Source organism: Argiope bruennichi, chromosome 1 (genome assembly GCF_947563725.1).
Source record: "Argiope bruennichi chromosome 1, qqArgBrue1.1, whole genome shotgun sequence".
NCBI lineage: Eukaryota > Metazoa > Arthropoda > Arachnida > Araneae > Araneidae > Argiope > Argiope bruennichi.
In genome coordinates, this window is record NC_079151.1 from 123,313,917 (window position 1) to 123,325,273 (window position 11,357).

Consider the following 11,357-nt stretch of genomic DNA (forward strand, 5'->3'; position numbering starts at 1 on the left):
GCGAAATGACTTTTTGAGCAGCTTTTGATAATTGATTAATGAAAAAAAAATGACTGTGCATTTAAGAAATATGAATTTCAAAATGATCATCAGATTTTGAAAAATTAATAATTTAAAATTATATATAAATATATGCTTTAATGGTAATTGAGGGAAGAAATGGATATGTTAAATTCTCATACCCATACTTTTATATTTCGAGCGGAATTGTCAGAAGTCGCTTGGAACAATTTTCATAATAGTGCTTCAATAATGGATTAAATGGTAGCTTACTAAGTCATCTCAAAGTCCCCAGATTCTAAGGATTATAATCTTTTCCTTTGAGGCTATTTTGAAACCACTTTGCATTTTTTGTTATCAGTTACCCAGAACGAGCTTCGAAACCATATTATCAACCGCTTTTACAATTTTTTTTTACTACAGTGGAGGGTTCACTATCACTGGGGTGAATTGGATTATTGTTAGATGAATGCAGGGAAACAAAGGAAGGATATATAGAATATTTATAATTATTCCAAAAGAAAATGAAACATTTCCGTTCTTAGTGAAATATTTTTTCATAGTTTCATAGTTACTTTTTGAAATAAATTGAATTTAAATATTATCATTATTTTGTAATTATCTATGTTTAAAATATTTAAATATAAATTTGTTTGGCTTTTGATATTATTTAGCTATGTTTCAATTCGAAAAGTTCCAATTAGTAAGGAATTTTTAGAAAAAGTTTATTGTAGATTCTATGATGATTATAATAATGATTCATAAAACGAAATAAGAACTAAAAATTTTAAGATGGTAGAAATGGTTTTTTTATATTTATAAATGCATTTATTTGGTAAATAGAAATTTATTAGCCTACTAAAATACAGAAAAATTATTTTTTATTAAAAATCAAGAAAATAAAATTTATAAATGTTTGAATACTCTTGAGAGCAATCTTATATAATTAACCCTTATGTTCATTTTGTATAGTATACCATACATACAACTTTATAAAAATATACTACCACTATAAAATAATTTTTAACTTAGTTTTATTAAACACATGACATTTCTAGACGTTTATTTATACTTCAAAAATATAAAAACTATAAAATAATATAAAATTAATAACGATAAGGGTTATTGTTAATAACCTGCCACGATAAGGGTTAATAAAATATTTTTCGGTGAAAAAGAATATTTGTATATTTCTTATTTAACTCGATTTAAAATTTCAGGAAAAAAAAATACAGAATAGGATGTTCGAGCTTTTGTGTAAAATACAAAATTATGTAAGTTAAAAAATACAAAAACAAAATGTATTTAATTGCAGAAATAAAATTATTTTATTACTTACTCTGGAACTGTTAAAAATAAATCTTTATGTAAGATCCTTTGATAACTCATAGTCTAATAAAGAGGTGTACAAATGAAAATTTACGGAACGACATTGCCGGTATAAATGAAGACTTTATTCAAAGTATACACCATAGGTTTGAGCACAACGATCCCATTGATTAACGAGCCGAAAGGATTCCTTGTACCAGAATTTCTGTGGCCGTGACGAGACCCAGTCCTTCACAGCATCCTTGAGTTCGCCGTCCGAGTTGAAGCACTTCCCTTTCAGATGTTTTTTCAGGGGACCAAACACATGAAAATCGCAGGGCGACATGTTTGGGCTGTAGGGCGAATGGTCGAGCTGCTCCCACTTGAACTTGGCCAGTTCCGCGTGTGTGACCCTGGAAATGTGTGACACGCATTATCATGGAGCAGAATCATACCCTTCGTGAGTAGCCCCGGTCTTTTGTTCTTGATGGACCTGCGTAGTCTTCAGAGTGTTTCACATTACACATCGGGGTTGATGTGGACGCCATCCTATCTTCACATGCACTGCCACGTCAATTAGATGGCGCTCTTTATAAGAGCCTCTGCTCTCTCCTGCGCATGTGGGTGCCCGTTCCTGCACCGATCTACGCCGGAGACTGCAGTCGCATTTCTAAATGTCTCGCTACGTTCTTCCCTAACGGCATAAGCAAATACATTAACGGTTACGTTTGTTACGACGTTTCGTACCTTTTCATTTGAACGCCCCTTGTACATTTGTTTCATGCTATGTATTTGCGAGCACTTGATGAGTCATAGTTTGAATACCAGTTACCACTGCTTTAAACTCTGCAAATTACTGTAATGCATTTGATGCACAAAAACTTTCCGTGACCCCACATGTACAAAGATGTAAGTAACTTAATTTTAAAAATTGTACGACTGCTAATTGAAAATTTCTTATTAAATTATCTTAAGATATTTAGCGCCATCTATCGGATTCTGAGAAATAACAATGTTGTATATGTTGTAATTAAAATGCAATGTTGTAATATACACAAATATAAAATATGTTCATGGTCCAAATTTATGAATAACATTAATTTTGGAATCGAAATTTATGAATAACATTATATAAAGAATATCCTAATTATTATTTATATAATTTTGTCAAGTGTCCAAGAATTTTTGGATATCTTGTATATCTGCAATTCTAAGCCTAGTGATTTATCTGGCGAGCGTTAACAGACCCATCCATACATTCACTTTTATTATAATCAAAGATTAATAAGTTAATATTTTTTAGTAAATTAATGGCAGTTCTGATTAAAATGCAGAGAAAATACTAAAGTTTTTGATTTTCAAGAGAAAAATTTTACTTCATAAATTCTAAATGTTATTACATTATAATTTTTGCTGTACAAATTATAAATTGTTAAAAAATAATGAAACATAATATTAACTGTTTTATAGTTAAATTCATAAAGATTTAAAAAAAAGAAGAAACAAACATTTTATTTCAAAGAATCAAATATAGTTTGTCAAGAAAATTTATCCTTGAAGGGAAATAATAAGGATTATAAATAGAAGGGGGAGAAAAATCTACCCCCTCATTTTGCATTTTGTGTTCTAATTTTTGTGGACAACTGAAAAAACAATACATAAATAATTCCTTCATTTTCTTTTCGTATTTTTAAAATAATTAGGAACGAAAAACAGCATGTACTACCAAATATTTTATAAATGACTTTATCTCAAGAATACATTTTAAAACATGGTATTTCATAGTTTCATTTTCAATTCCATGAAAAAATAGACAATTTATTAATTTTAAAAGTCAATATTTGAATATCAGTTCTCATGAAATAAAAATTATTTTTCAAGCAGGATATTCTACTAAAATGAGGGCTGTAAAGATGAACAAAAAAGAAAATTTAATCTGAGTTTCTTGACTTCTTTCTTTACATTTAATAGAAAAAAAAAATATGAATTATTTCTGATGTTTAAAAACTGAAATAATTATCAAAGAAAATTATAAACATAAATGAAATGTTTCTTGTGAACTTATAATTCATTATAAAACTCAGTGAAAGCAAGTGAAGTGTTAACTTGTAAAACAGAATTTTTGAATTGAAGTATTTTTTAATTTCTTTTTACAATTGTAATTCTTTGGGATTAACTGCAAAAATTTTCTTTAATTTTTTTCCCTTAATGATATTTCTTTATATACAATTTAATTAGTTTCAGAAAATATTTTACCATTCATTTTATAAATTCTTAAAGGGGAAAAATTAATTAAATTTATCAAACAAAAAAAATAAAAATTTTATTTTTTATATTTCAAACAGCAACAGTGATGCTTTATGATCAATTGTTTTGTATGTAAAGTTATTTCAATTTTTTTTTAAATAAATGGCTTACATAATATGAAAAGGATTGATTATAAAATCAAAAAATAAAAATTAGAAATTTTAGCATTCACAGTTCATGTCAATTAATTAATTAGCATTTTATTTCAAAAAATGCTTTCAATTTAATCAATTGTTCATCGAATTGTTGAAGGAATACATATAATACGAAAAGTTACGACATTCTTTTTTACTGAAAGATATTTTTTTATTGATTATTTATTTGTATTCGTTTTTTTTTCAAAACAATAAAATTATATATATATTTTAAAAAATACATCTATACAATTTTGGATAATGTTTTATTGTTGGTTCAAGAAATGGTATTTGTTTGGTGAAAAATATTCTCAAATAAAATGTGTAATAAATAAATGACAAAAAAAAGAAATTAAAACCGACTTTCAGCTTGTTAACCTTAAGCTTTTTATAATACTTCATAGTTAATATATCATTGTTGATCGCAATTTAAATATTTTCGTGTTTAACACTTTCATTACAAAAATTAATTTTGTGTAAAATATTATAATAGCCAAAATCTTTTGAAACTTTTTCTATTAAAATGAAAATATCAATTGAATCAATGTTTAAAACCGTCGTTAGCCAATTTTCTCTACCTTAATAATTGTTCTTGATATAAATTATAAACCGTCTGCTTTTAAATTTTAAATTTTCTTTTAGTGCTTTTTTTAGAATTATACATGCTTTCTGGCTACAGCTCTTAATTCGTACTTTTTATACAAATATATATATTGTTGCAAATATTGTACCAAATGTTTTTTGAAACTAACAAAAAAACGTTGCCAAAAGATTGTTTCAAAATAAAACTGAAATATCAAGAAAAAAGAATAAATAAAAATAAATTACTTTTCATCGTTGCCTAGCAACAAAGCATTTATTGACTTCTTAATTCCAAAATCGTCTGAATCTGTTCAGTAATTAAATTCGAAAAACTGGTAAAAAGTGAAAGCATTGCTTGATAAAATTTACAATTTAAAAGATAAAATTTTGCATTTTAAGATGGTATTTAATTTTTTTTTGTCAAATAATTTGCTTTAAAATTATTTCAAGCAACATTTCAAGTAATTTTTAATTAATTGAATATTTAATTAACTTTGGCTCTGTGTAAATTTAGGCAACATTCTTTGATTTGTCTTAAATAATAAATGAACAAAATTAGGTTGAATTTGGCTAAGCTTTTTAGGAAGAAATGTGGAAAAATCCCGACATAGCCACGATGGCTTTTACTTATATTAAGATTTTTTTTAATGTGAAACTTTCCATTGTTGTTTGAAAGCATTACACAAAAACGATCCCTCAATCTACCTTGAAAATGTGTAGCGATGATAGTAGGAAAGATAATTGTATTTTTGATAGAGATGTGTTAATGGAATTATTAATGTTATTGCCAGCAGATCGTTGCTTTGTGTTCATTTCTGAACTAATTGCAACTTATAAGGGAATGCATTATGTTGACACAGATGCTGGATTGGATTTAGGTATATATACGGATTTATTTTGTATTTTTAATTTATTTTAGATCATTAAAATTCATATATCTTAATTAAATAGACAGTTATGTGTCTACACAGTGTCTTTTTGATTGGATGACTGTGTGATATAGGAATGTTATAATATTTTGGTTGGTCCAAATCAAAAATAAAATAATTTTTTTTTGAAATATTTTTTTTAATTTTTTTCGTACATCGCATCTTCAGTGATAATAAAAGAATAATTTTTAAATTTCTGCTTCGCTCGTATAATCACAAGTTTTACAATTAACTAGATGGATATCTGGTGTTACTCGCATTTTATATGCCTTTTTTGCATCATATAATTTTATATGAGCAATTTTTGTATATATATAATATATATATATTATATATTTCGTGTATCTGGGAAATGACGCCAGAAATTCGAATCAAATCTTATATTTAGAGAAGGTTTTGCTTTTTAAATTTATCCATATGGGTATCTTTCCTAAAAATTGCGATTTTACACAAAAAAAAAAAGCATATTTTATAACTAACTATTAGAGCCTGTTCCTACCTGCTCTGTTGTTTACAATGTCACATAGCGCCCTCTCGGACCCGATTTCATCATGGAAAAACTGAGTGCAAGTTCAAAAATATAAATAATGATAGATAAACCGTAAAATGAGCACTGTACTATAGCAGATTATATCAAATAACATGTTAAACTAAGTGCATTCACGATTTTTTTTTACTCAAATGGCCAATTCATATGTAGATAAAAAGGAAAAATATTCATATGCAATCAGTATGTAATTCGTATTTAAATATTTCCTCCAAAAAAACACGATTTTACAAAAAGATAAAAATTAATAAATAAACTTCTGTGTGAAGCTCGGTTTTCTAGATATATTTCTGATGGAATATAATATTTCCAAAATAATATTTTTAATGGAAATATAGTGTATAAATTAATGCAACGCACATAGTCCTTTTACCATACCAGATTACTTGATTGACTGTCTTTTCCCTCCAAGTTCTTTTAGGCACCGTTAAGTAACTACTTTAAACCAGTAAAAAGAGATTCCAATAAATATGGAAAAAAATATTTAAAAAAAATGTAGTGGTTGAGTAAATTGGAATGTAATGTTTAATGTATTTAAAAATCGGATGTATTAAATTATAAACGAATCAATAAAAATGGAAGAAAAAAATTCACAGAAAGAAATTTAGTTTGAATTGTAAGATCATATTAAGATATTTCTTCCAAAATAATTTACTTAGAAGTTATTGTAAGAAAACGGCAAAATTTCGGTTAATTTCTAGTTAATTGATAATTTAACGTCTGCACTTTAAAAACTTAAAGTATTCTTTCTGCTGTCTTTCAGAGTAAGAGAGGAATATTTGGTAGAAGGTGACGTTTAGACAGCGGATGTGGTGTGTGTGTGTGTGTGTGTGTGTGTGTGTGTGTGTGTGTGTGTGTGTGTGTGTGTGTGTGTGTGTGTGTGTGTGTGTGTGTGTGTGTGTGTGTGTGTGTGTGTGTTGTAATGATATTTTAAGATCTATTTTAAACTTAATTAATTTCCAAACTTTTGTCTTAAATAAGATCATTCTAAAATATTCTCTTATTTTCCTGATCCCACTCCACCTTTTCTATTTAATTAATGCAACAAAAGCTCTGTGAAAATGCTTTAGACAGTGGTTCCCACACTCCGAGTGAAGGGATAAAAAACTGTCCATCTAAGCACATTCTTTTAAAAGATCCCTATGATTCCCTTACTTGTGATTGGCACGTGATGGAAATTCCTTTTAAAATCTCACAGTGTATATTCGCAAGGATAAAATTTTCATCAGCTTTTTCTCATTTTGATTATGTGTTGTGTCGTTCTGTGTTGTGCTCGTCGCTTCTGCTTCTGCAAAAAATGTCTCCCGGGACGGAAATAAAACGAAGTTTAAAAAAAAAAATCTAAAATCTCTTCACTGTATTCGAAACTGCCTTCTGCTTCAAAAATTATGCTTGCATATATAATATACACATAAGGACTTTTTATATTAAGCTTAGTAAAAAACAAAAATTTTCTTGATTAGAAATCCAATTCCTGTCAAATTTAAAAGCTTTTCGTTTTTTAATTTTATTTTGTTTTCCTACAGTCACTTAAATAATAAAGACTTGCTCAATTAGATGAAATTTTGGCAAATACAGCTTCAACAATTTTGAAAAATCGTTTTTATGTTGTGCATATTTTAAAAATATATTTCCTTTGATAGCTTGAGTCCTCTTTAAATTTTCCTAAGTGGAGCCTTCTTAAATTAATTCTTCGACTTTCAAATCTTCTTTAACTTTAAAAATTAAACTATCCACAATTGTTTTGTTGTAAGACTTAGATTAAAAATTTACAATACGTATTTTTGCTTATTGAAATTTCTAAATATTGAATTTTTTACTGACATCATAAATTTGATATATAAAGATTCGAGTATATTTTTAAATTCTCTGATTTTTTTTTTTTTTGATTTTTTTTTTTTTTTTTTTTTTTTTTTTTTGACGGGTGTGGAATGGATTTTGTCCAAGAGCCGTTACCCATTTTTTATCGGCATTCTGTCTTTTACATTGAGGTTAGAACCGGACTATTAATAGGCAAAGTAGGCAATTTCTCGACCCCTGAATTGTCACAAATTAAGGGACTCTGAGTCTTAGAGCGTTTTTATTGCATGTGTGTATGGTATTGTGAGTGCCTTCATTTAATTATAAAGCCTAAACAATCGAATTTATTCAAACTGAAATCAAATATTGTTTAAATCGATTTTGGAATATTTTTTCTAATAACATTCCTAGTTATTTATCAATTGCAAGTTTTTTTATTATGTTATTTTAACTCAAAAAATAATTATAAAATGCTTTATAATTAAAAAAAAATATCCGATCCTATTACTAGACATTATTTAGAATGTACAAAGAAAATTTCGCCATCTTTTTTGTTGTTTAAAATGTAATATTAAATTTCAGTAACGAATAATTTTATGCGCGATATACTGAAACTGGTTTTTTTTAAAGTGATATGCAACTTAAGCATTTTGAAATTTCAATAAAATGAAATGTGCAACTTAAAACTGCTTATATAGAGATAAAATCGATGAAAAATTATTTTAATTTTGAATATTTTGGGGGGGTGGAGGGAAAATTGAGCCCATATTTTATAAGTGATATACCCCTTATTTTATATGCGATATACTGAAACTACCTTTTTTTAAATTTATCTGTAATTAAACATTTTTAAATTTAAATTTAATAAAATTTGCAACTTAAAACTGCGTATACAGAGATAAAATTAAATTCGATAAAAAAAAATCTTTAATTTTGAATTTTGGGGGAGGGAGTGGGAAAGAGGCCCCTAGTTTTCCATTGTCTTTATAAGGTTTAATTCGGCTCTGGTTTTGGTTCATTCAGACTGAAGTTGAGATGATCAGGTGATTTCAGGTATAGATGTCACAGGTGTCAATCATAGAGGGCGCAGTGAGGTTAAAATGGCAGTGTTTTTATTTCAATTTATAATGTCAATAATATAATGACTGGGACAAATACTAAGCCACGTTCCCTTCCTACGCCAAGGAATAACATGAAAAAAAATGATAAATTGAAACAGTTGACTGATTCCCCCACGTGGCAAGAGTTAAGACATCATAAAAAAAAACAAAAGGCCATTAAGATTCATCGAATGGCATTTCCAATCGAACCCGAACGACCACAGAGATAAAACATTACTTCTTGAAATTTCGGTGTCGGTAGCTTGTCTGATACATAATCGATATCATACCATGTGCGAGTGAAGTAAGAGACGAAAACGGGTAGGAGGTGCAAAAGAGAGAAGTAAACATGACGTAGGAGCAGCGAGCATCTCTCATTCGATCATCTTTTCCTCCTCGTGACATCATTGGAACTTTTTTTCCCGCTCTTTTTCCCACTGTACACGTACACCTATGTATTTATTGCCGAGACTGGCAACAATTTCGTCACGTGATCCCCTCATCCTTTAGAGAAAGGGGAAAAAGAGCGATGAGAAAAAAATATCGATCTTGCTTTAATTTTTTTCCCTCTATCGTTTGGTGAATAGAATAAGGGGGGAGGGAGAAGAGAGACACTGAGGAAAAACACAGGAAAAAACGAAGAATATTGCATGTAAAGGTGTTCTTTTCCGATTCTCCGTGTAAATGAATGGCATTTACTTTTCCTTACTTGCATCGCTTTCGTTTGAATTATAAAATCGATGATATCCACGTGGCCAGATAGGTATCCAGACTTCTGTTAAAATTCAAGTTCAAATATTTATGTCTGTAAATTGAAAGGGGCGTTTCGCCCATGGATCAGTTTTTCTGGCGTGTCTTCCGGCTTCTTGAATTCGTTATTTGTTTTTGATTATCTGCCGGGTAAAAATGTAGATGCATTCGATGACGTGTAAGCGTGATACTGCTGTTATATAAGATTCGATCGTGATGATGGGAAAAAAATGTTAAATATTTTCTTTATATCGTTTTAGTTAAAGTATGTGAAAGTGCTATGTTCTTGGATTTTTTTTAAATGCTATAAAATACATTTATGCTAACTTTGTAGGTATTAAATTAGACTGAAAGGTATCAAAAACATCTCTTCATTCTTCTAAAAAAACTAATTTTAAATAGCTGTTGCCAACTGGGCAACTAAAATATTATATGTAATGTTCCCAACTTCCTAGTTAAAATCTAAATAATTATTTGCAAATTAGATTTTATTTATTTATTTTTGGCTGAAAAAAATATAACTCAAAAACTTCAACTTTTAACATTTAATCAAATGATTTCTACAAAATCTTGCACATACGAAAAGTAATACTCAGTTAATGAACTAAAAGATAAGATGTGTTTCTGTCTAATCTTTAAATATTTAAATTATATTTAAATATTAAATATCCTGAATTTTTTTTTCTTTTTTGTATTATGAATCATTAAAACAACTATAAAAAATTTCTAAACAAAAAGATTAGTTATTTTGTTGTTTCGAGATGTCACACAGTAATATGGTAAGTAAATTACTATTCCAAGTTTAAACAAAAGAAAAAAAGATGAATTTTAATGTAAAAAATTTTTACCAAAATTTAAAATTAAAAAAAATATTTAAAGATGTGAAGCATCATTAAAATATGTAGTATATAAATATGAAAGCCAATGTAAATTCCCAAGGTATCAAATTAAGAACAAACGATTTTATAAAGAAAACTCTTGAGTAAATACGAATTATAAATTTAACAAATATAATTTGTCATTAAAAGATAAACGGAACATTCAGAACACCAAAGCATTTTCAACATAGTCTGCCATAAAGGAAGTAGTTAAGATATCGTGGCAATATCGTCTAGACACTGCTAAACTAAAACCAATAAAAAAATAAAAAATAAAAAATTAAAAAAAAAAAACTTATTTTTTTTCTATTGCTTTAAAATAGCACCTCTGTAACAGGAAAAATTGTGCTTATAAATATGTAATCAAGTCTATTTAACGAAGTTTCATCTTTCCAATTTGGTTGATTCGTAAAAAGAAGAAAAAAATTTTTTTTTATTCTCTGAACAGCTTTTATTTTAAAATTGTTTGGATCAGCTTTCATTTTTAAATCGTCTGGTTTATTCTTTGGGAGGTTTTACTAATTTTTTTATATTTGCATAATTCACATTTTAATACCATTAATATATCTTAATGCAGTCTTTTTTAATTCTAGATTTCGATTTAAAAAATTACGAAAAATCTCATAAATTGAAATTCAAAACTTTTGTTTTTGATTCAAATTATGTATAGTATTTTCCTGTAATTCAGAACTACAAAATAAGCAATATGTATACTTTTGCAAAGATTTTACAGTTGCTTTAATATTTCGTAATGTAAAAAAATGTATTTATCAGTTGTATCCGAGTATTTGAAAATTGGTGAGAATTAGATTTCTAAGTTTTGGAACTAGGTCATGTATTTCTTAAACTATCTACAAATTTTGGACAAACCATTTATTAAACTTCCGCATTTGAAGTTTTTTGGTTTTTATCTTGTTTTAGCCAAAAAGTTTCTTTTTAATATCTTCCAATGAGTTTTAACTCGTTTTTATTTCTCAGACGTTTTTCAAGCTATTTCATGCGAAAAAAAAAATCCTAAATTA